Source organism: Anabrus simplex, chromosome 1 (assembly GCF_040414725.1).
Source record: "Anabrus simplex isolate iqAnaSimp1 chromosome 1, ASM4041472v1, whole genome shotgun sequence".
In the NCBI taxonomy this organism is placed as follows: Eukaryota; Metazoa; Arthropoda; class Insecta; order Orthoptera; family Tettigoniidae; genus Anabrus; species Anabrus simplex.
Window position 1 is genome coordinate 723756897 of NC_090265.1, and position 26264 is coordinate 723783160.

Here is a 26264-nt window from a genome sequence, read left to right on the forward strand (position 1 = left end):
CTGAACAACTTACAAATATAACCTTCTTCTCTCCGGATCACAACATTAATACGAGGGCTGTAAATAAAATAGTGCTAACACAGTCCAGTCACTCGCAGAAGATGGGGCATGCGCAAATAGGAACTGGCAGTCGTCAGGTGGTATTGGGAGGTCTTGGAACACCTTCCGTACTCTCCAGACATGAGTCCTCGTGACTTCGACTCGTTACCGAACTTGAAGGAAAACTTCTGAGGCCACCGATTTCCTGACAGGCATCTGTACTCGGTGCACTAGGCGCTTCGTCACTATCATCAACAGAGAACGCCTTGGCAACGGTCCCCTACGGCTTCCCGACATTTGGCAAAAGGTTGACTCCGCTGGAGGAAATAATGCAGTTGTACTTGTTAGTTCATTAAATGTTGCGTTCTGTCAATATTGTTACAACTTTATTTACAGCCCTAGAACATTCCTTTTCAGACAGGTACCTCGGATAATCGGGGTTCTACCGTATAAAAAAGCCCATATTGCCACTACTCTTAAAAATACTTTCTTTCACTGTCCAATTAGGTTATATTTGAGCGTCTACAATAATGCAGAATATTATGCTGCGGTTATCTGATTTATGCCGCACTTTGTGTAAATAATAAGAATGAATGATTACATCTTGTCTGAGCCCGGTATGAACTAAGGACTCCGCTCCTAGTACTACACGAAATGCACTACTTTGTATTTAGCCAGCCATGGTAATTCAGCCAAAATAGTCTGGTATTGGCACTGCGTTTGTTTAGCGTTTGAGAGCTCTGTTTCCTTTAATAACAGCGCGACACTCGTGAGCTAATTGGACGGAGAAAAACAAAAGAAGCAAGTGGCAGAAGGACAGAGAAACAGTAATTTCGTTCTCATTAACTGGGGAAGAAATGCTGCTACAGGTCTGAGTTGATGGGTGGGCATTTGATTGTCACACAGCCCTGCTATTTGTGCGCCTCATTAAAGTAGAGCGCTTGAGGAAATGGCGGCGAGTTTGCTGCAAACAAATTCAAGTCGTCTTTGTGCCCGTGAAGTGACACGGAGCCCAATTCAAGTACCAATTATTGGACTGTACAAACACTAACATAAAGGAGCGATGCTCATCGATCTAAGAGTTTTGTCAGTACTTTGTTCATAATTTAAAAATAATGGTATTTCTGTACCGATGTCCGGCTCCATGGGAGTGGTTAGCGTGCTGGCCTTTGGTCACAGGGGTCCCGGGTTCGATTCCCGGTAGGGTCTGGAATTTTAACCATCGCTGGTTGATTTCTCTGGCACGGGGGCTGGGTGTCGTTTACAGCATCATTTTATCCCGATCACGACGCGCAGGTCGCCTACGGGTGTCAAATCGAAAGACCTGCACCTGGCGAGCCAAACATGTCCTCGAACACTTTCGGCACTAAAAGCCATACGCCATTTCATTTCATTTCTGTATCGGTCATGTCCACAGTGAAAAGGAAATGCATTTTTTAATTTTCCGTCATCTCTCTATGTGTGTGTGTGTGTGTGTGTCAGTCTGTACGTATGTACGCGCATCAGGAGAAAATGACTGTAGTGAAATGAATGAAAATCAGTACTCTAAAGTCGGGGAATAAGGCAGTACAATCTAGGCTATAAATAATTTTATTCACGCTGAGTGAAATGGTAATTTAGGGAAAGGCTCAAAATGGAATTCTCAAATATCTATGTTAACAGTGGTCCTATCGATAAATACTACATAACTAAGGTTATATAGAATTCAATTTCCGATCATTTATATATGATACATTTTTACCATATCGTCTATGATAAGAGAGATATTCATGAATTTCGTTTTTTGTTGCTATGTCCATATCAACACATGATAATCGCATGGCGCTAAGTCTGGACTGTATAGAGAATGTTGCAAAACCTTCCACTTGAATCGCTGCAGCAATTTGGACGTTGGCGGTCCGTGCGAGGTGTTGCGTTAACGTGGAACGAAATCACACCGGCGCTCAATTTTCCGCGCCGCTTTTCATTAATTGTCTTACGCAAGCGGTTCAACATTTGACAGTACGTAGCCGAGTTGATTGTCCTGCCTTTCAGCAAAAGTTCCACGTGCACCACACCCTCCATGTCAAAGAACACTGTCGCCATTACCTTTCTTACTGAATGTTGGACCTTGGCCTTCTTTCGTGGTGGTGATGTGGTGTGCACCCATCCCATCAATGTTCTCTTTGTTTCGGGGGCGAAGTGGTGGATCCACCTTTCATCTCCTGTGATGATTCACCGCAGAAACTCGTTGCCCTCCACAGAATACCGCTGCAAAAATGCCAGTGACGATTGGAAATGTTGTCCCTTGTGAACATTTGTGAACAGACGTAGGACCCAAATTTGACACAGTTTACGAAATCCAAGGTGCTGGTGAACAATGGAGAATACATTACCATACGAAATCTTCAACATGCCGGCAAGTTCCTGCAGTGTTAGACGCCGATTCCCTCTAATGATCCCATCCAAACGGTCAACATTTGCAACGGTACTGGACGTCGCAGGCCTTCATTCGCCATATTCGTCCGTGATATCCGTGCGTCCGGCGTCAAATTGCTTACAACACTTTACAATAACTGGGGGAGAAATTGAACGTTCACCATATACAGCAGTGATTTCACAATGAATGTCGGTGCAATTGAGCCGTTTAGCCCATAGAAATATGATCGCACGCATTTCCAATTTGGAGTGATCATCCAGTTGACGCGCCATTGAGCCTAGCCCGCTCTGCAGACATAACAGGACGGGATACCACACCAACCTTTCTATCGGACGTGTCAGCAGTTACTGTAGCTTGCTCCGCATTGGCATCGGTCATGACACACAGCATGCTGTCGCGGCGAGCTAGTATAACTTACTTTTTGATTCGCCCTCGTACCTATGTTATTACGCAATGTAATAACATTTTACTCACAAAGCCTTTACGACTTCATCTAGAATTCTGTATGGAATGTAGAATTCCGTAGCGAAGCACTGGTACACCAACTAGTTCAGGGTTAAAACAGAGGCGAATCAAATAAAAGACACTGCATTTCGAATGATGTACCATACACATGAACTAGATCACTGGTATTATTGTACTTCCCTATAGGTTAACAACAGGTACCTCAAAGGGCTGCCTGCAAGTGCATGGTATGAGGAGCGGTGTTGTCAGTTTTCTTTCTGCAGTGTAGGGTTTATTTGTTTCAAGTTTGCTGCTCACTTCACATTTATTTTATGGTTTGATCAATTGAGTTTCAAGTTGTGAGTTTCTTAGTATCCAAATCACCGATATGAAACCTGTGAAATGGTACGATAGACGATAGAGCACACTTTACTGACAATCTGTGTACATACAAGGGAATGGCGCGTACGTAAACTGTGCACACAGGTTAAATGAGCCATTAATGAACGTAAACTTAAAAGTTAGAAGTTTGCGGCCATGTTATCTGATGGCACCATTCACAATACGCCGACGTGAACTTAACTGCGAGTCCGTAAAATTAAGGGACTGCAAACTCCAAGCTCTTGCGGTTAATTTTACGTTAAGTTTTAGAACCAGCCAATCAAAGTGCACAAAAACATTGTATTTTGTGCGCGATATAATGACTTCTTTTGACGAAACACTTGTAATTGTCTTTCAAAATAATCCTTGTTTGCGTGTATGATAAAAGGAAAAAGAAAGGTCCAGCCAATACAATTTTCTTAACGGGCGAACCACTGGCAATGACGAATAAATTCAAGTACCTGGACTCAGTTATTGCATCCGATACTATGACTGATGACAGCCTGAAGCATCGCATCACCGTTGGATGGACCAAATGGCGATTGGTGTGAGGCGTCTTATGTGACAGGCGGATGCCTATAAAGCTGAAAGGCAGGACGTACAAGACTGTTGTTAGACCTGCCCTCAGTTACTGCTCCGAGTGTTGGACAAGGCAAAAGAGGCAGTTTATAAGAAGGCGCCTAAAATTTAATTTTTAAATACCTATGTTTTTGGTCCTATCGAAAAGTACTAAATAACAACAATTATGGAGAATGCAATTTCAGATCAGTGGTGGTGGTGGTGTTTATTGCTTTGAGAGGAAGTACAACTAGGCAACCATCCTCTACATAACAATAATCAGAAAAAAAATGGAAGAGGTCCGACAAACCGAAAGTTAAGGTATCGGCCAAAGAAAGACAAGGGCTACGAAGGGCGTGAAAATGAAAGACTCTCTAGCCCTCCGTACGTAATGCTGTCGGGGTCAGACGAAGGCGGGTCAGATAGGAGAGATGAAAGTGAAAACAATGTCAGCACTCAGCTAAGCGCCCCGTGATCTCCAACTCATGCTGCCAAGTTCAGACCCCCCTAGGGCCCATTAACGGTGAGTAAGAAAAGAGTTGACATTTTTAGGAATAAATAAAGAATACATTCTCATAAATTATTATATTTCATTTATCTAAACTTGCTAGCTCATATTCCTACGATGATTTTTTCTAAATCTCTATATCCTAGATTTCTTCCTTTCCTATTCTGTTAAGCCTTAAACTCACTACCATCATCTTCCTAGTGGCATGGTACAGTTTATTGTGATACAACTGACGGCATCTTTGTTGAAGTTGTACTAAGATTAGTCTTCCTAAGCCATTACGCTGTCTTCGACTCGGATAAGGACGTGATGTAAGAGGCAGATTAGTGGTTATTATGGAGATGCACCGTGTGCTATAAATAGCAGCCTATTTATGAGCGCAAATAAGGGGTTACTTTAGAGGGCTCTGATATGCTGCTAACTGGATTGCGAAAGCTAAGCTATCGAGGTCATATTTGCATTTCATACTGACGGCTGTCGAGTAGAACGATTGATCACGTTTACAGACCTCGGCAGATTTATGGAGCTTCTTAATGTCTATTTGATATTGCTGATCCTTTTTGTGACCTTGGATATGATGTTCGGGAGATCGTTGTTTTTAGCATCTATGTGGTTGCCAAGTCTGTCAGCACACACACACACACACACACACACACACAGACAGAGTGAGAGAGAGAGAGATGTTCTACTGCCTAGCCTTTTCTCAAGTTATAACGTAGACTTACGCTCCTAGATGGAAAGAAAAAGTAAGGCGCTTTTAGTGTTTGGCTAGAACGCGTATATCACCGAGAGTATTTAACTTACGATCATATTTAATGTCTCAATTGACAGACAAAAGATAAGGTTAATTGTTGCAAAAAACAAATTGAAAATCTAGAAAGTAATTTTAATGAAATAGCGCTTCAAAATAAGGCAAATTTATGCTAAATGTATGACAACACGTGCACACTCTGTTGTAAGATGGCGCAGTGTTGACAAGCGCGCTCAGCTGGAGGTTAGCTGTCGGTGTGAAAACATTGTGGCCAGTTGTATAGAATAAGACATTTAATTTTCTCAAACATCGCTTTTAAATGAATGTTGTGCCGAGCAACTGTACCAGTACATTGGGCAATTTATTTATTAGTCTTACCATTACTCGTAATATTACTCCCGAGCTCTTAAATATAATATCACAGACCCTTACTACACCACACTGCATATGTATCACGTTCTATTGAATAACATTTACCAAGCTCGACAGCTGCAGTCGCTTAAGTGCGGCCAGTATCCAGTATTCGGGAGATAGTGGGTTCGAACCCCACTGTCGGCAGCCCTGAAGATGGCTTTCCGTGATTTTCCATTTTCACACCAGGCAAATGCTGGAGCTGTACCTTAATAAATGCCACGGCAGCTTCCTTCCCACTCCTAGGTTTTTCCTATCCAATTGTCGCCTTAAGACTTATCTGTGTCGGTGCGACGTAAAGCAACTAGCAAAAATAAATAAATAAAGAATAACATTTATTATCCACATAATATTTGTCTTTTATTTCTAATAAGTAAGTTTACGAAACCCTCAAACCTCTGCGGCCGTTACCATAGTGACAACCAACCGCCATTTTTGGTTGAAGTCCAGTTTTACGGCAGGTTGTCTATCTTATCACTATACGTATGCGAAGGGATATATTCATTACTGAACATTTCTCTGATGGTTCACAGTGTGATGTCTTGGATGTATAAGTGAAGATACGCACTTAGACGAGTACAAACCGAGTGGCTGCGTTCGAGAGATTGTGGGTTCGAAACCCAATGTCGGCATCCCTGAAGATGGTTTTATTTCATACTAGCATATGTACCCGTTGTTCGCACGGGAATTAAGAATGGATTATACGATTTCTTCATGAATTTATGTGAAGTTATACGCCTGTATTCAAACGTTTAAAAGGGCATACTAACCTGCGATTTTTCTACGAAAGCACGTGCAGTGCGATAAAGCTGAATAAAGTGGAGAAGGAATGAGGACGATCACAGAGAGCTTATTGACCGTTACAGTTCCTGGTCGGAAGCTGTACAAAATTCTCCCTACTTCTCGGTTGCTTATTGTTGTTGATCTGAAACCGGGAGTGACACTGTGGCTGAAGACTAATGAAACCGATCGTTGACGATAATCTCCCTTATTATCTGTTCTATCGAAAAGTGTAAAATGGCTTTGCAGTTACTCCCATTAGCCCGCATTGAAGTGACATGACTTAGCTTGTAAAACCGTCCGTTAATGCTATATACCTTATTAATCCTGCCATCGGAAAGGTTCACATGAGAACAAATGTTTTGGAAGTTGAGTTCCATTAAGGCTGGTCATGTATATTTTGTGGGAGGGTAAAATAACTTTTTTGATCTTTCTATAAACCCCCAGTCCATTTGGGGATTTAAATATAATACTGGCCCTAAAACTCCGCAACGGCAGGTGGATTCTATATATGAAGTTTGGTAGAAATATATCCAGTAGTTTTCCTGTTATGAGAACTCAGACAGTCAAACAGACAAATCTTTACATTATATTACATTACATTGCACGTATACTTCCCCTACACATATACAAACAATTCATCATTCAATCAACTCTCCTCTAAATACATATACCTTAATAATATATTATACATCATCCTTGACCTTCATATCTCCTTCTCATTTACTCTCGTCCCTATATTCAACATCGACTTCTCTACACACATACAAACAATTCATCAATCAATCTCACACTCATTTGCTTCTTTCTTTTTATAGTTCTTTCCACACTGTCTCTTTCTTCACTTTACACTCGTGCCTTATCCTATTACTACTTATTACAAAGTTTTGTTCTTACATTCCACCTCATTTCTATAAGCTTTCCTAACTCAATCAATTACTTACCTCTCTCAGCTTTCAACTCCCTTATCTCCTTCTTTTAATCCCTCAGTTTCCTTATAAATCTTGTTCTAACCACGTTAAAATTTTTGAAATATTTGTTCCTCTCTCCCACCCATGATGCCATATTGTAATCTTTATCTAACTTCTCCCCTTCCTTCTTATTAAACAATTTCCTTTTCACCTCATCCAAAGCTTTGTAGTGATTGAATATATGTAACTACGACCACCCCTCCCCACACAATACACACCTATCCTTATTTTCCCTTCCTACCCACCCCGTATTTCTCGGTACATCTAGCATCCACCAATACACGCTTCTCTTTGCTCTTCTCCCCTCAAAATCTGTTTTTGGGTTAGTTACTTCAGTCAATCCGTTTAGCACTGATAGAGAATCTCCATTCCTACATTCCATTATTAAACTGCCTCTCTATATCTAATATTCTCACCTTTATCGTTTTCCATAACCATTCTTTCCTCTCCCCCCCCACGTAACACTCCGAAACTCCACAAACCTAGTTCTTGCAACCTTTTCTTACACATATTCACCAAATATCCTTCATTCTCCACACTTTTCTGAAATCTATAAGCTTCCTGTAATAATTCCCTTTCCTTCCCTTCCTCCAATCTTATCCAAACTTTACCACCCTCTTTACCATTTCAACCTTCATAGACTCTTTGCAAACTAATCTAGCCCCAGCATTTGCCGTGCAGTGATATACCGATCATGATCTTACTGAATTTCGCCACTACCTGGTTTAATTCTTCCCTATTCTCTTCCAATCCCCATACTTCCACCTCAAATAACATTTTACTCTTAACCAATGATTGAAACACCAGATTCTGGATTTTGTATTTTACATCTGGGAATTTATTTTCTAATACATTTACTGCCGCAAGCGCTCCTCTTCCCCTTTATTTGGCCCTCCCACACTGTTCTTTCCACCGCACCGTATTATTATTATTACTCCTAAATATTCTAAGTTTTCTACTGGTATAATTTCCTCATGCTATACCTTCCAAACTTTCTTATCCTTCCTATCTTTCCTCTTCCTACATACCATTGTCTGTGTCTTCCTCACATTTACTCTAAGATACCATCTTTTAGTATAATTTACTACCTTATCTAACCTTCTTTGCAAACCCCCTTGCTGTCAATGCTAGAATCAATAAATCGTCTGCGAATAGCAAACCCGGTACTCCCCTTTTTCCAATCCACAGACTTTGCCATCTCTCTCCTCCATGGTTCTCTAATATATTATTTATAAATAATATAAATAATATCGGGGATAGCTTACATCCTTGTTTCACACATATCTTCGACTCAACACAATTACTCAACCCTCCGCCCCGTAATTTGATCATCACAAATACCTTCTCATACATTATTTCGATTGCCCCTCACATTTACTTCGATAGCCCTATATTTCGTGAATAGCGCCTCCCTGCTCACTGTATCAAAGGATTTTTCTAAATCAACCTTCGCAAAGTATAATTTGAGCCCTGCAAACCTCGCATATTTCGTAATCAATGTGTTCTGAAATTCCGATATTCTCTCATACTGCTCCGCCCTGTTCGTTATCCTACTACCCAACATCCCCTTGTACACCTTTGAAAAGACGTTTAGGAGTGTTATCCCTGTATAATTATTCGGATCGTTTCTAACCCCTCTACTCTTATAAATTGGGCATAATACCCCCTTTCTACATTCACCCGGATATTTAGCAGTTTCAAACAGTCTGTCAAAGAATTTTACCATCCCTACCAACATCACCCCGTTGGCCTCTAATTTCCTCCACAAACTGATAGTAATGCCATTTACACGTCCCGCTGCTTGGGTCTTGCATTTCTTAGTACCCTAATTACTTCTTGCCCTGTTATCTACTCATCTAATATTTGATTTCCTACTTCTAATTCTCTTACTATATATGTTTTCCCAATTTATCTATATCAGTTGTCTTCCCCTCCTAAAAGCCTCTTAAAATATTCCACCCAATCTTCCTCCCTTATGTTCATCCCCTTCTCCGTTGGTCTCGCTATTTATAGACTCCCAGATCCTCTGTATTTTATTTTACCTGCAGTATCCATTTATTCTTTCTGCTTCAGCCTCCTTTCATCCTCTGTTTTTCATTTAATACCCCCTTGTATTCTCTTCTTAATTTACAATATTCCTCTCTCTTCCCTTCTTCTCCTACCTTCCTGTACTCCGTTAGGTCTCTCATTGCAGCCACTCTTTTCCTACTACAGTCATCATCAAACCAGACAGTCCCTCTATTCTTCCTTCCACCTTTTCTTCTGTTAACTTTCCTCCCCACACTGCTTACTGAGGGTGCTACAAACTCTAACACCCCCTCTACGTCATTTCCTTCCAACGCCTTTTCGATTCCCACCCTTAATATTTCTCCCCTCTCCCTGAGCTTAACCTCAGTTTCTCTCTCGTTGTATCATTCCAAACATACTTCCACCCCTCAACCTTACGGCTCCCTCTTCTTTTCCTCACATATCCTTTCTCTTCCTCTACCTCACTTCTTAATTTTATTTTATTGGCATGTGTTCCGTCACCCCACACTCTAACTCTTCAAAACTTATCACTCTCCTTAAAGCTCTCTCCGAACTTGTTCCTATATCCAGTACGCTCTCCTCATTTGTTTTTATGTATGTTAATTCTCTATTACAATCTCCCTTAATACATCGGTTTAAAATATGTAAATCTTCTAGCGCACATAATTCCAGCAACCTTTCCCAATAACTATTTAAACCCTTATCTTTACTCCTCCTTCGGCACCCCCTAACTTCTGTATCATCTCTCCCATAATCCGGTACTCTATTACTAATTCTAGCATTCCAATTACCCATTAATATCATTCCGCCTTCTTCATAGAACCCTTCAATCGTGTTTATTTACCCAATTCCTAAAAAAAGGATACTGAATTATTGAGATGGTTGCATAGAAGGGCCAAACGAATTGCCTCCTGAGCCTCCTTCCCATTTTTATTCTAAACCATACTACCCCGTCAACCTCACTCTGTAGTCTCTCCACTCTCTCGTCTATCTCGTTTCTTATTAAAATTAGTATTCCACCTAGGTTCCTCCCTATCCTTTTTCTTATCAAATTTACTACTCTATATCCGTCCCATTCAATTTCTACACCTTGCCCTAACCAAGACTCCACTAGGGCAATTATCTCAAATTTTTTTACTAATTCCACAAATTCTCTGTTCCCCAACTTCCCCGTTAACCCCTCAATGTTCAGCATCCCTATCGACATATATAGTTATTTATTTTCTCCTCCCCCCTCGGATTAGCCAACGGCCGTAGCCATGTTGAAACACCGGATCCCGTGAGACCTCCGAAGTTAACCAACATTGGGCGTGGTCAAGATTAGGATGGGTTGCCACGCGCTGTTGGTTGGGGGTTAGGGAATTGAGGAGCGGGAAGGAGCTGGCCACCCTACCGCACGTAAACTCCGGCTCAGTCACACCTCTGTGGAGGGCAGAATTCACCCTTACCTTACCCCTCGGCTTATGTATTTCTCCACTGCCTGCTCTGCTTCTCGTAATTCTCGCTTGTGGGCTCTCCTCAGCCCTCTCATCTTCCGTGTTTTTCTTGTCCCTTCCATCCTTCCCCTTCTCCGAGCCGGAACCCTTTCTACCCCCATAAATCTTTCCGACTTATCGATCTTCCCTTATTCAACGCCTGTCTTCTCTCCACACACCTATCTGTATTCCACTTCATCGGGGAGGCTGGATCACTTTCCGGTCTAATTATGTCTTTTCCATCTCTTTCACCTCCTGTTCTCTCCTCACTCTTATCCGCTGGTGTCTTCTAGTTTCATTTACACCTGTGCTGCTTTGACTCACCAAGGTGTCTGCATTCACCAACAGCTGAGTGCTGACACTGCCCTCTCGCCTGTCTCCAATATCTCCTCTGATGACGTCCTGTGCTTGATCACTGCAACTCCCTTCTTCTTCGCCTATTTCTAGCTTCAGCAGTTTCTCCGAGGTTCCTGTCTGCTGTAACCAAACACTTTCATACTATCCTCGCTCGCAGACCCTGTGCTCTCGCCTTCCACATATGTCGCTTTAAAATCTCCATCTTCTTTCTATCTCCCTTGTCGAACTCTGCCTTCAAATATATGTTCGAGACTTTCAGATTCCCTGCATTTCTTAATAATATGTCTGTCATCAGGGTTGAAATCAATCTCATTTTCACCGGCCTATTCCCACTGTTCCTTCCTGCTCTATACAAATCATCAATATCCACTTCAGAGAAGTTCATTTTCATCTTATTTGCAATTATATCTACCACTTTCAGCCCCAACTCCACTTTCGATTCTTTTTTTATCCTCTGGTACTCCATACACCAAAATATTCTTCCTTGCTGCCTCTTGCATCGCTAGCCTTGTTCCTTTCTTCATTTCTGCCAATTCCTCTTCCAACGCAACCACCTTCTCTCTCAAACCTCCCTCTTCCTGTTCTAGGTCCGCTATCTTATCGTTTACACCACAGATTTCTTCTTTTATAATTTTTTTTAGGTCCTTCATTTTTCTTATTTGTGTAGATCGGTGTTCCTGCAGCATTTCTTTAATATCTTCTTCCTTACTTGCTTCCTTTAACACTCTTTTATTTCTTCCAATTCCTCTCAACGAAATGGTCCCGAATTGGGTACTGGGTTCTTCTCTACTCCTCCCACCACCAACAGTGATGCTATCACCACCGCACACGACATAATTTCGAGCAACCCCTTGGTGTTGTTTTTACCCCTCTCTCCTTCCACTCCACCCTTCCTCCACCTTGCTCCTTGCCAACATCCCATTCTTATTCTGCTGCGTCGTTATTCCCATCACTCACTCCTTGTTTGCACTGACACGTCTGCACTGTACGCTGTCTCGCTCACCCTCAGCTAAAGAAGGCTTATTCGTGAATTTATGTTCATTCACACAGCAGATCGTACTGATATTGTTCTTTCCTTATTTTTAATGGTAATTTTTTCACCCCCTCTGTGCCTGTATCCATGTCAGAGGCCGATCTCGTCACCCTTTGGTAACACCCTGATTGTGATCACCTAATTCTTTTCACAGTAATATCACATTAATAACATTTCGTCTCTTCTTTGTGAGCAAATTTTTATGTCAATTATTGAATGTTGATTATTCAGCTTGTTTGCGTGGGCGAGAGTCGATCGCTGCCTTGTTTGTACTGCAGGTTAATGTTGTGTTTGTGAGGGCAGGCTCTATTATCAACAAGTTCACTGGTACGTTTTAACATAGCTATTTATTCTAGCATATTTTCTGGTTCATTGCACGTAAAAAACATTAATTTGTCAGCGGATATTTCGCGCTCCATTTGAACTCTACCTCAAGGCTACGTCTGGCCATCGCAATGTTCACTGGGAAAGCAAATTGATTACTATGTACTGAATAGTGCCTCGACCTTTCAGATTTAGCTAAGAGAGAGTGCATTAGCTTGCAGTAACCGGGATTGTTTCGATAAATACATTTTATAATAATCATTATTACTGTTATTTGTGTCCGCCTCCCTAGCGTAGCGGTTAGTGTTATTAGCTGCCGTCCTTGTGGGCCCGGGTTCGATTCCCGGTACTACCAGAAATTTAACAATGGCAGTGGGGCAGCTCACCTCCATTGGGGGCGTGTCCGAAAAGAACTGCACCACCTCGGGATGAGGACGCGAGTTCATTTTACTATTATTTGTGTGATGCTCACCATTCGGAAGATGCGTGGGTTCAAACCCAACCGTCGGCTGTCCTGTTTTCTGCGGGTTTCCCATTTTCACCTCCTTACACAATTCCCATTCACCATCATTTATTTCATATTCGTTAGCTCTTCTGCTGAGGCTGGCGGCGAGAAGGGCAGCCAGCCGTAAAACATAACATGTACATTCATACCCCATCCCCCACCCCCTATTAAGATAAGGGATTTAGAGATATACATACTATTGTTTGTGGCTGTTATTGTATTAAAGGCATCAGTAGATTTATTATATCCATTTGTGATGTTACAAGAATATTTTATATTTCCAGTGTTGTATACCCAACCTGTATTCGTTTCTCTACGGGGTCAATTATGAACTGAGATGGTTATTCTGAGCGATGCTGAAAAATTTGCTTAGCAGACAAAGAAGGGTTCCCCATACTACGAAAAACGTAAACTTAATCAATTTCCTCAATTGTGCCGAAAGATGAAGGACTAAAGGGCCCGGAAAGGTCTCAAAATATGAGTCTTAGGTAGCCCTATCAAACTAAAAAAACGAAAAGTTCGAAAATCACTTCCTGCCTAAATGCAGTTTCAGAAAATCGCATATGCCGGCGAGTAGCTCATACGGTTGAGGCGCTGGCCTTCTGACCCCAACTTGGCAGGTTCGATCCTGGCTCACACCGGTGGTATTTAAAGGTGTTCAAATACGCCTCGTGTCGGTAGATTTACTGGCATGCAAAAGAACTCCTGCGGGACTACATTCCGGCACTTCGGCGTCTCCGGAAACAGCAACATTTAGTTTGTGGGACGTAAAGCCAATGATATTATTGTTAAAATCGCTTGTTTGTTTACAAATTACGAGGGCTGTATTTGTTAAACTCCGATCGGTCGCAAAATTAAAACCACAGTGAGAATCCGACGAAGGTTTGTGCAGATGTGTTGCGCAGTGTCTCTAGTATGCCTGTCGACCGCGCCATGTCGCATTTGTCAGTTCTGAGCACCCAGTGAGCAAGTAAACATGCCTAGAACAATAGAGTCTCCCGCCAAGTGTGAAAAGCGTGCTGTCATTCGATTTCTTCATGCTGAGGGGTGCAATGCAATTTTCTCGAATCGCCTGATCCACTCGCTGGACAAGATCATCGGTAGACACTCGCTTTCTTCCTTGACCGGCTGCATCATGAACGTCTCTACATTCTGCTTCAAAGTTCCTGCTCCATTGCCGTACTTTGCTGCCACTCATAAAAGTTTTACCGTACACATTAGGCTATTCATTCGTTGATGAATTTCAGCTGCTGTCAGAGTGGTGGGTGAAGGTGAAGCTGAAATTCAAGAACCAGGAATGTATTCTGCACAACGCAAGCATTGTCGCAGACAAGTCTGTGCCTGCTGGTATGTGAATTGAACGATCCATTATCTTTTAATTACAGCTCTTTTCGGCGAAATACCTGTGTAGAAGGCAGACGTCTATTTGGAAACTTCTGCACCGTCTGCGAGCTTCGGTTGCATTCTCACCAGATTCTCCATAGATTAAAATGATGTCTTTGTATTTGTCGTTACTGAACACACTAGGCATTGTCGATATGCAGACAGAAAATGCAGTGCTGCTGTACCGTCCACTAGTGCTTACTAATTCAAGGGGTTGCATTAGACGTGTAGTGCTGAGGAACATGCTGCGAGCGACCGTCGGGTTGTCATCTCTTCATATTCTGACGTAACCTCCCTGCTGGTAGTAGTGCCCCTGTGAAAATCAATTAGTAGGCAACCTATTCACCATTTGTACATGGGGGTATTTATAAGTAGAACGTACGGCGCTTGCGGACCGCCTGGTACATATATATACAAACATTTATATAGAAAGGATGAAACGAAATAAAATTAAACTGTCGACCAAAGGTCCACATTATTCTGCACGAGAAATTAGCAATGTTGAGTGCATTCCTTGTCGCCGAAAAAGCTGTTTCTTAGTACATGTGGCAGGACAAAGATGAGCCGTAGTCTTCACTTCACCACAGTCGCACAAAACAAAATCCACAGAACATCCACACTTGTGCAGATTGGTCTTGCATCTGGTAACACCTGAGCGCAGCCTATTTAGAGATCTCGAAGTCGTCCAGTACTCCACATGTCCAGCTGATAATTCTTCACGAGGTGTTTTCTATCGTCGAAGATGCTCAACCCTAGCTCGCCACAAAGTAGTACTTATAACTACATTTGGTGCAGACGTTCTTCAAAAAATTAAAACTCCTGAGGGTATTGAAGCAAGGGACAAACTACAGAAAAAAAATGTAAATAAGTTCATTGGAATAGGAGTAGAGAAACAAACGAATTTAGGATGCTTTTCCGGAACTGAATTTAGGCCGCAAGTGATTTTCGAAATTTGTTCTTTTAATTTTTAGAGCTATCCAAGACACACAACTTGAAACCTTTTCGGGTCCTTTAGCCCTTAAACTTTCGGCACAATCGAGGAAATTGCTTGATTTTATATTTTTCGTGGTATGAAAATAAAATTCTAATTTTGTATTAGTACTTTGTATATAATACACATTTTTGGGGTGAAAAAACTACATCTTGGTGTGATTAATTATTCCTAGTGCAAAACCATTATGGTAATGTTCTTTTATTGCAAAATATATTTTATATATATAAAATGTATTATATATATATTTATATATTAAATATAAATTGTTAAACAGAGTAACTTGACTTGTTGGTGTGTAGGATGAACCTGTCTAACCAATTGGTGTTTGTTACTATTAGTCGTAAGTCTGAATCAATACCTAATTTATTCTTGTATTTGTTTTATATGTACACAAGTACAGAAAATGTTCTCTCACACAATTTCAGAGCTAACACCGACATTTTTTCCTGATATTTTATTTGCAGTTCTAGAACTGAGAAGATAATAATATCTTTCTCACCCATCATGTTGCTTTACTGAATCACGGATTTAGTCTGTAGTTTTATTTTAGCTACGTTTTCATATGTTGTAGAGAATAAAAATCAGCGCTTGAAGAGATACCTACAGATTCGCTTAACGCGGTACGGTATTCATTTGTTAATGGGCCTTTCAGTTGCTATTTCAAGGATCTACGGAGATGAAAGCGCACGAACTCTGACATTTATAACCAAGGATCTCTCCCATGAATGAGCCTGTGGAGAGTAACGAACGGAGCTGCAGTATAATTACCTATTGTACAGTACTAACTGCAATGGAAATAAATTAAATCATCTCATTAAACAATTATTATACTACTTACAACACGTGTACTAAGTCTTTGTACATGACTTATATACGTAGCCAAGTTTTAGGCAAGATGCGACTGCAGCATCTACGGTACAACAGCAAACACGACTAATACAGGGTGAACTTTAATAAAACCGACAAACTGCAGGGACTGATTCCTGACTGGAAATAGAGGGAAAATGCCTCACGAAGATGTGTCCGAAAATGGACGGTGTGCGTGCAACGACAACAAATAGTCCCGGAACACAGTACATAGCTGAATCGCATCCACGTCACAGCAGATGTTCAAAGTGGCCTCCATGGGCTGCAATGCACGCGTTCAGACGTCGTATCATGGATTGCCTCACTCTTTCGCACGTTCCGGCCTCTCGCCGAGTAGCGTCACAGGCGTCGTGAACACGCTGTTGAAGGGTATGCACGTCAGGAACTGGTTCAGCATACGCAATGATTTTCAGATGTCCCCAGAGGTAAAAAGCCAGGGGGTTTAAGTCCGGTGATCTAGGAGGCCATGCAACAGGGCCTTCGCGTCCTATCCAGCGCCTGGGGGAAGATGTTGTTGAGGTGTTGGCGAACTGTAATGAGGAAGTGGGGTGGTGCTCCATCATGCAGAAACCACAACCTGACTTTTGCCAAAGGCACATTCTCAAGCAATCCAGGCAGAGTATTCTGCAGGAAGTCCAGGTACGTTCCTTCGTTGAGGCGTTGTGGAATAGTAACTGGTCCAAGTATGTGGTCGCCAAGAATCCCTGCCCAAACATTGATGCTAAACCGACGCTGGTGAGACACTTCAACCATTCCCCGGGGATTTTCTGTAGCCCACAGGTGAAGATTATGCATATTGGCGATGCCATTTCTGGTAAAGGTTGCTTCATCGGTAAAGAGGACTGACGAAAGAAATCCCATAACTGTGATGGCCTGGTACAAAAACTTTCGACAAAATCCTTCCTGTAGAGGGAAATCCGCTGCTGATAATCCTTGCACTCGTTGCAGGTGATAGGGATAATAGCGGCTGTCATGCAGGATACACATAATCGTAGTCTGGCTTACACTATATTGGCGGACCACTTGCCTGGAGCTTGTGCTGGGGTTCGTCTCAATATCCTGTAGAACCTGTTCATTCAGATCTGGTGTACGCACAGTCCGCCGCCTCCCTGCACGTTCGTCTGTCTGAAAGGACTCATGATCACACAAATACCCCAAAAGGCCTTGAAACTTTGTGTGATGTGGTTGGTGTCTGTGAGGGCACTTGTTTTGTTATAGCCGTGCTGCCTCTCGACTGCTTCCATTGGCTTGGCCGTACACAAACACTATCTCGGCTTGTCCCGACATGAATGCCGGACCGTTCTGCTTCCGACAGTACGCTGCTTCAATCACACTATCTGCAACAGAAGAAACACACTGCAAATAGTCAGAGAAAATTTCATTCGTCAGTGCCATCTACCGTCGCAACGATGCATTTCCGGACACATGTTCATAGGATATTTTCCCCTACATTTCCAGTCAGGAATAAGTTCCCGCAGTTTGTCGGTTTTATTAAAGTTCACCCTGTATATGAGGACCGAATTGCAAAAAGGTTGACGGTCACTACAAGCAAGTTTCCGGCTAGAGTAAATTTAAAGTTTGGAGCTCTCGTATAAAATCATACAATGTGGTTAGAAATTATATAGACTAGTCACCTAATTCTCCCCTTCCACCACCAGAAGTGTTATGTTGTCAATCCATACTTCAAATAATTTTATTATTTATACAATACTAGTACATAAGGCTCTCTTCGACTACCTATAAAGTAATTGGAAATTCGAAAAGGACTATTAATATATCTTATGAACGAAAGCTACTGTTTACATACTTTATATGACACTGGAATGAAATCAAACCAGGCATTGTTGTATTTCTTACAAACCATATTGAGTGAAGTTGTAGCTCAGAGTTGTATTTGCCCGGCTGAGTGGCTCAGACGGTCGAGGCGCTGGCCTTCTGACCCCAAATTGACAAGTTCTATCCTGGCTCAGTCCGGTGATATTTGAAGGGGCTCAAATACCTCAGTCTCGTGTCGGTAAATTTACTGGCACGTAAAAGAACTCCTGCAGGACTAAATTCCGTCACCTCGGCGTCTCCAAAAACCGTAAAAGTATTGGGGGGCCTAAATCCAATAACATCATAGGAGTTGTACTTTGACGCCTATGGATATGCGTACTCTTCAGAGAGCTACATTCGACTGTCCAAAATGAATCATCATCAACAGCGTCATGTGTCTTCACTCCATACGAGCGCTCTTGCGCGGTGTGGTTTGGAATTTAATCCATGCTTTTGGAACACAATCTAATGATTGGAAATTCTATAACACGACCTCTCCTACGCTACCGGATAACATTCTGAAGGTAAAACATATTTTCAGCGAACTGGACTCGAACCAGTTAACCATGGTGTCAGACCATATCGACTAGTCACGTTAACGACCTTGGCCACCACGTGAGCTGTTCTATAAACATCAGAATGGAGCAGAACGATTAATTCATTTTACAGAACGATAGTATTTTTTCACTGAGTAATTCAAGTATGACATAACAGGTACTAGTTTAGTTTCTCAAATATATCTGTGGAAGGCACAGAAGCAAGGATGTACGCATTTCAACATGATGCCCACTGATATAGCTAAGTACCTAAGTCATCATGGCGAATAATTGACGAGCTCACCGATAGAAACACACTTTTCTTTTAAAATGTACAAAAGCAGTGGTCGTGGGAGGTTCATTGTATTCTTCTTGTAAACACGGCATAACAATCTATAACTGGTACCAATTTCAGTTGTTGAAATCTTCTTGTTTTCACAATAACGCTGTGAATGACGGATAGAGTGAAGGATTCTATATATAGACTAGCAAGATACCCATGCTTCGCTACGGTATTATACTGAAATGCACAATTGAATGCTTAACGTTTTATATATAATCCTCCGAAATTCGCGATCTGACTCGTTTTCTGGGAGAATCCGCCAATATTCGCGATCTGACTCGTTTTCTGCGAGATTACGGCAAAGTTCCTCGCATTTTTCAATCTTTCTTTCCAGCAATCGATTTCGTACTTCCCGGGCTAGGTCCAGGTATTCCACGCGGTCAGTTGGGTCCCTAAATCTTTGCTATCTTTTCCTATTAGTATGGATCAAATCCTGAAGCAGATCCGGCGTGGTGTCGTCTTGGGTGCCTTGGCGGTACTGAATCCGCGGCTGGACTGTATTCGTAGTCATTACCAGCCCAGGACCCGTTCCCAGCGTGGTCCGCACAATTTCAAGACTGTCCAGAACATTATTATTATTATTATTATTATTATTATTATTATTATTATTATTAGATATTGTGGACCACACAGCAAGATGCAAGACCTTTACTTGGCGGTAAATAACATCTGCCATTTTCATTGTTGACAATGTGACCAGCACCATTGTCGCGCGTAGGCAATTGTGCGGGATAACTGTTAGGCTACTCAGTCTTCTGAAACTAATTTTGAATAAATACATTTATAAACTACCAGAAAAAGAATTGGTAGCAGAAGAAACAAATTAATAAAAATAGAACGATACGTTTCGTTCTTGAAAGAACATCATCATATTCCATCAAATCACAATCAGATGTTTTTAGAAATATATAAAAGTTTATGTTTATTTCTATTCATGTTTAAAAACTTGTATTTTGGAACTTACGTTAATGCTCTCCACTCTAGCAATACCGTTACTCTGTTATTTTAGAGCACTAAAAGTAAAGTGCATCATGACATTGACCTAGCCACGGTGGTGGATGTGGCATCGCGAAAGGTCAACGGACTGACTAGCCAGCTGGAATCACGCCAAAAGCAATTGGCAGTTTTCATTTCAATCCTGCGGATATTAGATTTCTTTGGAAATATGGGAACAGCACCGTGTAAAAACCAACAATATCCGGTCTCCTCTAAAAAACCCTACTTTTTCACAGCGTTGAAAACGCTTAATATTGGGGTAATGTACCCGAATGGATAGAGTCTTGGGGAAGGAATACAAGATGAAACTAAATAGGCCCAAATCAAAAGTAATGGAGTGTAGTCGAAGAAATTCAGGTGATGCAGGAAATATTAGGTTAGGAAATGAACTCTTAAAGGAAGTACGTTGATATTGTTTGTTGGGTTTTAAAATAACTAACGAAGGCAAAAGTAAGGAGGACATAATATGCAGACTACCACAAGTAAGGGAGATATTTGTTAAGAAAAGACGTTCGCTCACTTCGAACATTGATATAGAAATTACGTAGATGTATACGAAGACTTTTGTTTGGAGTTTGACACTGTACGGAACCAGTCCATAAAGGAGGAGACTAGAAGCTTTTGAAATGTGGTGTTACAGAGGAATGCTGAAGGTCAGATGGATAGATCGAATCACGAATGAAGAGATACTGAATCGAATTAGTAAGAGGAGATCGATTTTGCTAAATTTTAGGAGAAAAAGAGATAGAATGATAGGACACATCTTAAGACACCCAGGGCTTATTCAGTTGGTTCTTGAGGGAAGTGTAGGTGGTAAGAACGGTATGAATATGACAAACAGTTACGTAGAAATGAAAGATAAATACAGGATATGGGTGGAATGGAGAGGTGCATCAAGCGGATCAGTCCAATAACAGCAACAACAATAACAACAACAACAACTTTAAGAAATTCTCCCAAATAATAGGATGGATATTCAATATTATTTTTGGAAATACCCCGTTGCCTGTGTATTAATGCCCCAAAGCGGATGGAAATATGGCGGATCTATCATTATGTTACATTAAACCTATTTCTTCAATTAGTAACCATGTAAGAACCATCCGGTTGGTTATTGTTTTGTACTTGGTTTTGATAGTGATTAGCCATGCAGTAATATGTTATATATCAGAGGGTGGAATTCAGTTGGAATAGTTGCATGCATACTAGGGGCTTTAAGGTCTTTACCTCTAATGTTTATGAAACTCTTTAAAATTGCGGCCTTAAACAAGGTTTTCTTCTCGTTGAATAATCTAAGTTATTACTGCTTGCAAATCCCTGATTACTATAGGAAAAGGAAGTACTAATAGCCAGCCATCCTGTCTTATAGTACCAGTAAAGGAAGAGTCGGCAAGTCTCGCAAACCTGATATCGTCTGGGTGGGACGGATGCCTGAGTCAAGTAAGGGAAAGAAATGCCAGATTCAGCCAGGGGTCTCGTGGTCACCAACCAACGCCCATGGGTGTCACCTCTAGCAGGCAGGTCTGTACTCTTCCAGCCGCACCTACTGAGGATAATGTTTATGTGGATATGTTTAGGTCTATCTGGACTAAGCGACATCAATTTCCCGGTATCGTTGTAACCATGGCAACCTGCGTTCCTTCATGTACACTAGGTCAGTAGCGACATCTTCTCACTGTGCGCTTTCTTCACGTAACGACGAGCTTGAAGTGAACCCCGTTAAAATCTTTCAACGGGCCCGAAGATGAACTAATGGCCTTGGAAAAGTACAGACATGCTACCTCTACACCACAGGGCCGGCTAATAATAATAATAATAATAATAATAATAATAATAATAATAATAATAATAATAATAATAATAGTTCAGAGAGGTGAGAAAGGATCTTGAGCAGTCTGGATTAATAGCGAAGACATCCTAAACGAACAAAGTACAGATCAGATCGACAGTTTCAGCGGCTTCTATCACGATCGGGCGAGTTGGCCGTGCGGTTAGAGGCCCGCGGCTGTGAGTTTGCATCCGGGAGATAGTGGGTTCGAATCCCACTCTCCGTAGCCCTGAAGATGGTTTTCCGTGCTTTCCCGTATTCACACCAGGCAAATGCTGGTGCTGTACCTTAATTAAGACTACAGCCACTTCCTCCCAACTCCAAGGCCTTTCATGTCCTATCGTCGCCATAAGACCTATCTGTGTCGGTGCGTCGTAAATATACTAGCAAAAAATTAGCTTTCATTATGAATAGAAAATTAATAGGGGATGGACAGAGGAAAGATATCAGGGTGCCAGAGAAAGAATGCAAAGTTTTGGGCCGCCTAACGTCGTTTTAAATGTCCGTAAACGAACAATAATCTCCTTCGAAAAAAAAAATCCAAAACTATGACAAACAACAAACACGCACATAAATATCTCGAAGTCCAAGAACGAAAGATTGAAATAGTAAAAGAATTCAAATATCTCCGAGAATGCATTAGTTGGAATGCTGTGGAATGCAAAGCAACGGAATCCAGGAAAAATAAACTTGTACTGGCCTCCCAACTAACAAAAGATACATACAACAAGAAATCCCTTCCATGGGGTTCCAAAATAAAATATTATAAAACAGTGATTAAACCAGAAGCACTATACATGAATTTCAAAGGCCAGATGGAGAAACTCGAGCTAAATGAAGCGAAAATTTCAGGAAAAATTTCATACATCAAGAATGAAACACTCTACAAGAAAATTGAAAAAAACTCTCAGATATTATGCGAAAAAAAATACAATTTTACGCTCATATTCTCAGAATGAACTCTAATAGATTAACAAAACAAATCTTTGACTTCTTCACTAACCGCAAAAGAAACTGAACAAGACTTAGTAGAATTAAAAAGTACGGAACATTCATCATTCGATCGAACAGCTAAAGTAATAAATAAAGACGAAAGTATAAGGTTCCAAGACAAATCTATATTAAAAGCCAAACCTATTATCTCGGAAGACGAAATGACAAGAAGACCAGGGAGAATGAAGAAATACCGGGCACTAAGAAATGAACAACATACAAAGAAGTGATTGATTCAATGTACCCCAAAGAATGTGAAAAGAAATACTACTACTACTACTACTACTACTACTACTACTACTACTACTACTACTACTACTACTACTACTAATAATAATAATAATAATAATAATAATAATAACAATGACGGATAGGAAGGGTCAAGAAGTTCAAGTACCTTGGTGAGACGATACTGGAGAATGGACTAGAAAAAGCTGCAGTAGAAGATCGGATCTCAAAAATGGAGAGAGCATACGGCTTGACAAAAAACTACATTAAAAAGTGCTTATCCTGGAATTCCAAATTAAAAAATTACAACACCGTGGTCGAAATAGAATGCCTGTCCATGAACTACAAGATGGAGAAGCTAGAGGTCCTGGAAAGAAGAATCCTCAGAAAAATTATGGGAGCTCTCCAAACTGAAAGCGGATGGAAACTTCGGAGCAACAAAGAAGTTTACCAGAAGGTGGAAAGAATCTCAAAGACCACGAAGAAAAGGAGGCTGGCGTTTCTTGGACATATACAGAATGAACGCAAACAGATGTACCAAATAGATATTTGATTACTTCTGGAGAAAAAAGACCATTACAGCATGGATTAAGGAAACGAAGAAGGATATGGAAAGGTTAAGCATCTTGGAAGACCAGCTGTTAGAAAGGAATACGTTTAGGAATATACTGAAGAATTTGGAAGGTGTTCAAGCCGCAGGAGGAACTAGGAAGATCGGAAGAGCCTGGACAGACGCACAACGGAAGCAGGCCAGCGAACTCATGAAGGAGTATTGGACACAGAGAAAAATCCGCACGAAGAGAAGGAAATGAAGTTGTAGCGTGATCATTAGTGGTCCATTCGCTTCTAAATAATAATAATAATAATAATAATAATAATAATAATAATAATAATAATAATAATAATAATAATAATAATAATAATAATGAAGTTTTACTAATATCAAGCTGGCACCCAATGAGCTCACAGTGGGATAAGACAAAATGATACGAGTAGATAAGTTCAAGTATCTGGGAGAAATGATAACATCAAACTTTTCAGAGAAAGAAGCCTTTACATAACGGTTGAACAAAGTGGAAATGGTGTGCCATTTAACCAAAGGCATCTACAGCAAACGTTCCACATCTTTCAAAGCAAAAGTCAAGCATTACTGCAGCTTCATCCGTCCAGAGGTTTTATACACTTCAGAATGTCTTGCAATGAACAAAAAGGGCGTGATTGAGAAACTGGAGGGTAAAGAAAGGGAGATTTTGAGAAAGATCTTAGGTCCCGTCAAAGACAATAGGTAGTACAGAAGACGCCATAACGACTCGAGTAGAGAAGATTACCGATACCATGCGGAAAAGAAGAATCATATTTAATGGGAATGTGACGCGAATGCACCAAAGAAGACTGACCAACCGCATCATTACCTTCTTTCAGCAGAAGAAAACCAAAGGGGATTGGTTCATTGAGGTGGATAGAGACCTTGAAGAAGTGGAAATCACACACAATGACATCCAGGAGCGTGTCCAACTTAAGAAGAAACTTAAAGCGTTCCATTGTTTCCGAGACAAGTGAAAGTTAACAACTGGAAAGGCAAGGACAGAGGAAAGGAAAGAACAACACCGAGAACGCATGCGGCGGACATCAAAGTCAGAAGTAACCAGTTGAAATGACGTGTTCCAAAGTTGGCCGATACGACAGGGATGTATGAATGAAAATAGTAATAATAATAATAATAATAATAATAATAGCAATTATAATGACAGACTGACAAATCAAAATTTTTATACAATTATAAATCTTCAAGTACAAGCAGCATGGAATGACAATGGCAAAACACCCTAGGCCTAGCTAACCTAATACATTTAGGTCAAAGTGATGAACATGACACAAGTAGGTTTATTTATTTATCGTATGATTAAAGGAGGAATATCAGCCATTTACAAAATATGTACAAAAATACACACATATACACACACTCTCAAGTTCATAAAATTATTCACAAAACTATGTCCAGATGGTTAATCCACTCAACGGCTTCCTGTGTTAGGTTGTGGAGATCCTTCATTGAGCCTCTAAACGCTCTGAGGGGACATTCGAGCACTATGTGATCCATGGTTTGCTGTTCTTCACCGCAGCCGCAATGAGGAGAGGACTTCCATCCCCACTTGTTCAGTATTGCTCCGCATCTTCCTTGGCCGGTCCTTATCCTATTCAGTACACACCACTGTCGTCGAGGTGAATGAAAGCCTGCGGGCTGCTCCCAAGGAGTTTTAATTAAGTAATAATGTGTCAGGGAGTTTTGGCTCTGCCACTGATTGTTCCATGCTACGATTATTTTAAAGTTATTATCTTGTAGGTTGATTGCTGCTCGCCACGATGGTTGTCTGGACATTAATCGCTGCGGTAACGATACTGGACAATCTGAATGTATTGGTAGCAGTGCGTTGTTTTCAGTTTTCTTCCATGTGTTCAGCAATGACTGAGATATTCTTAGGGGTGGGGGTGGAATGTAACTTAGAACCGATAGCCAGTGCATGTTAGTAGATTGAATACATCCTGTGATGAGGCGCATTGCTTGATTGAGCTGCGTGTCAATTATTTTGGTGTGAGCACTGTTTAACCATGTAGAACAGCAGTATTTTGCAACTGAGTACGAAAGAGCCAGAGCTGTGGATCTAAGGACTGATGCATTGGCACCCCAGGTGGTCCCTGTTAACTTCTGTAATATGTTGTTTCGGGTTTTAATTTTAGCTGCTACATTCTTGAGATGCATTTTGTATGTCAGTGATCTGTCCAGGGTCACCCCTAGGTATTTAGGGTTACTGCAGCATTGGAGAATCTCATCCCTGAAACTGACTGTAGGATTGTAATTTGCATGTTTTTTCCGCAGATGGTAAGTTGATACAACTGTCTTTTGAGGATTCGGTCGAAGAGAATTATGTTTGAAGTATTCATCCAATAACTTCAGAACTGCTGTTAATGTTGCTTCAGCTCCGCGGGAGCTTTGGTCCTGGACTATCAAGGCATTATCATCAGCGTAAATAAATTTCTTGGACTTGGTATTTGGAAGATCGTATGTGTACAAATTAAAAAGGAGTGGAGCCAGCACAGAGCCCTGTGGGAGCCCTCATTTATTTTGTGCACCCTACTTGTAGAGTTTTCTGACAACACTTGGAAATACCTACTGCTCAGCATATTGCCTATTAGAGTGGTTAATTTCCGACAAGGGATGATGCTGATGAATTTGAGCAGCAGTTTGTCATGCCAAACGGTATCATAAGCAGCAGTTAGATCTAAGAAGACACCCGT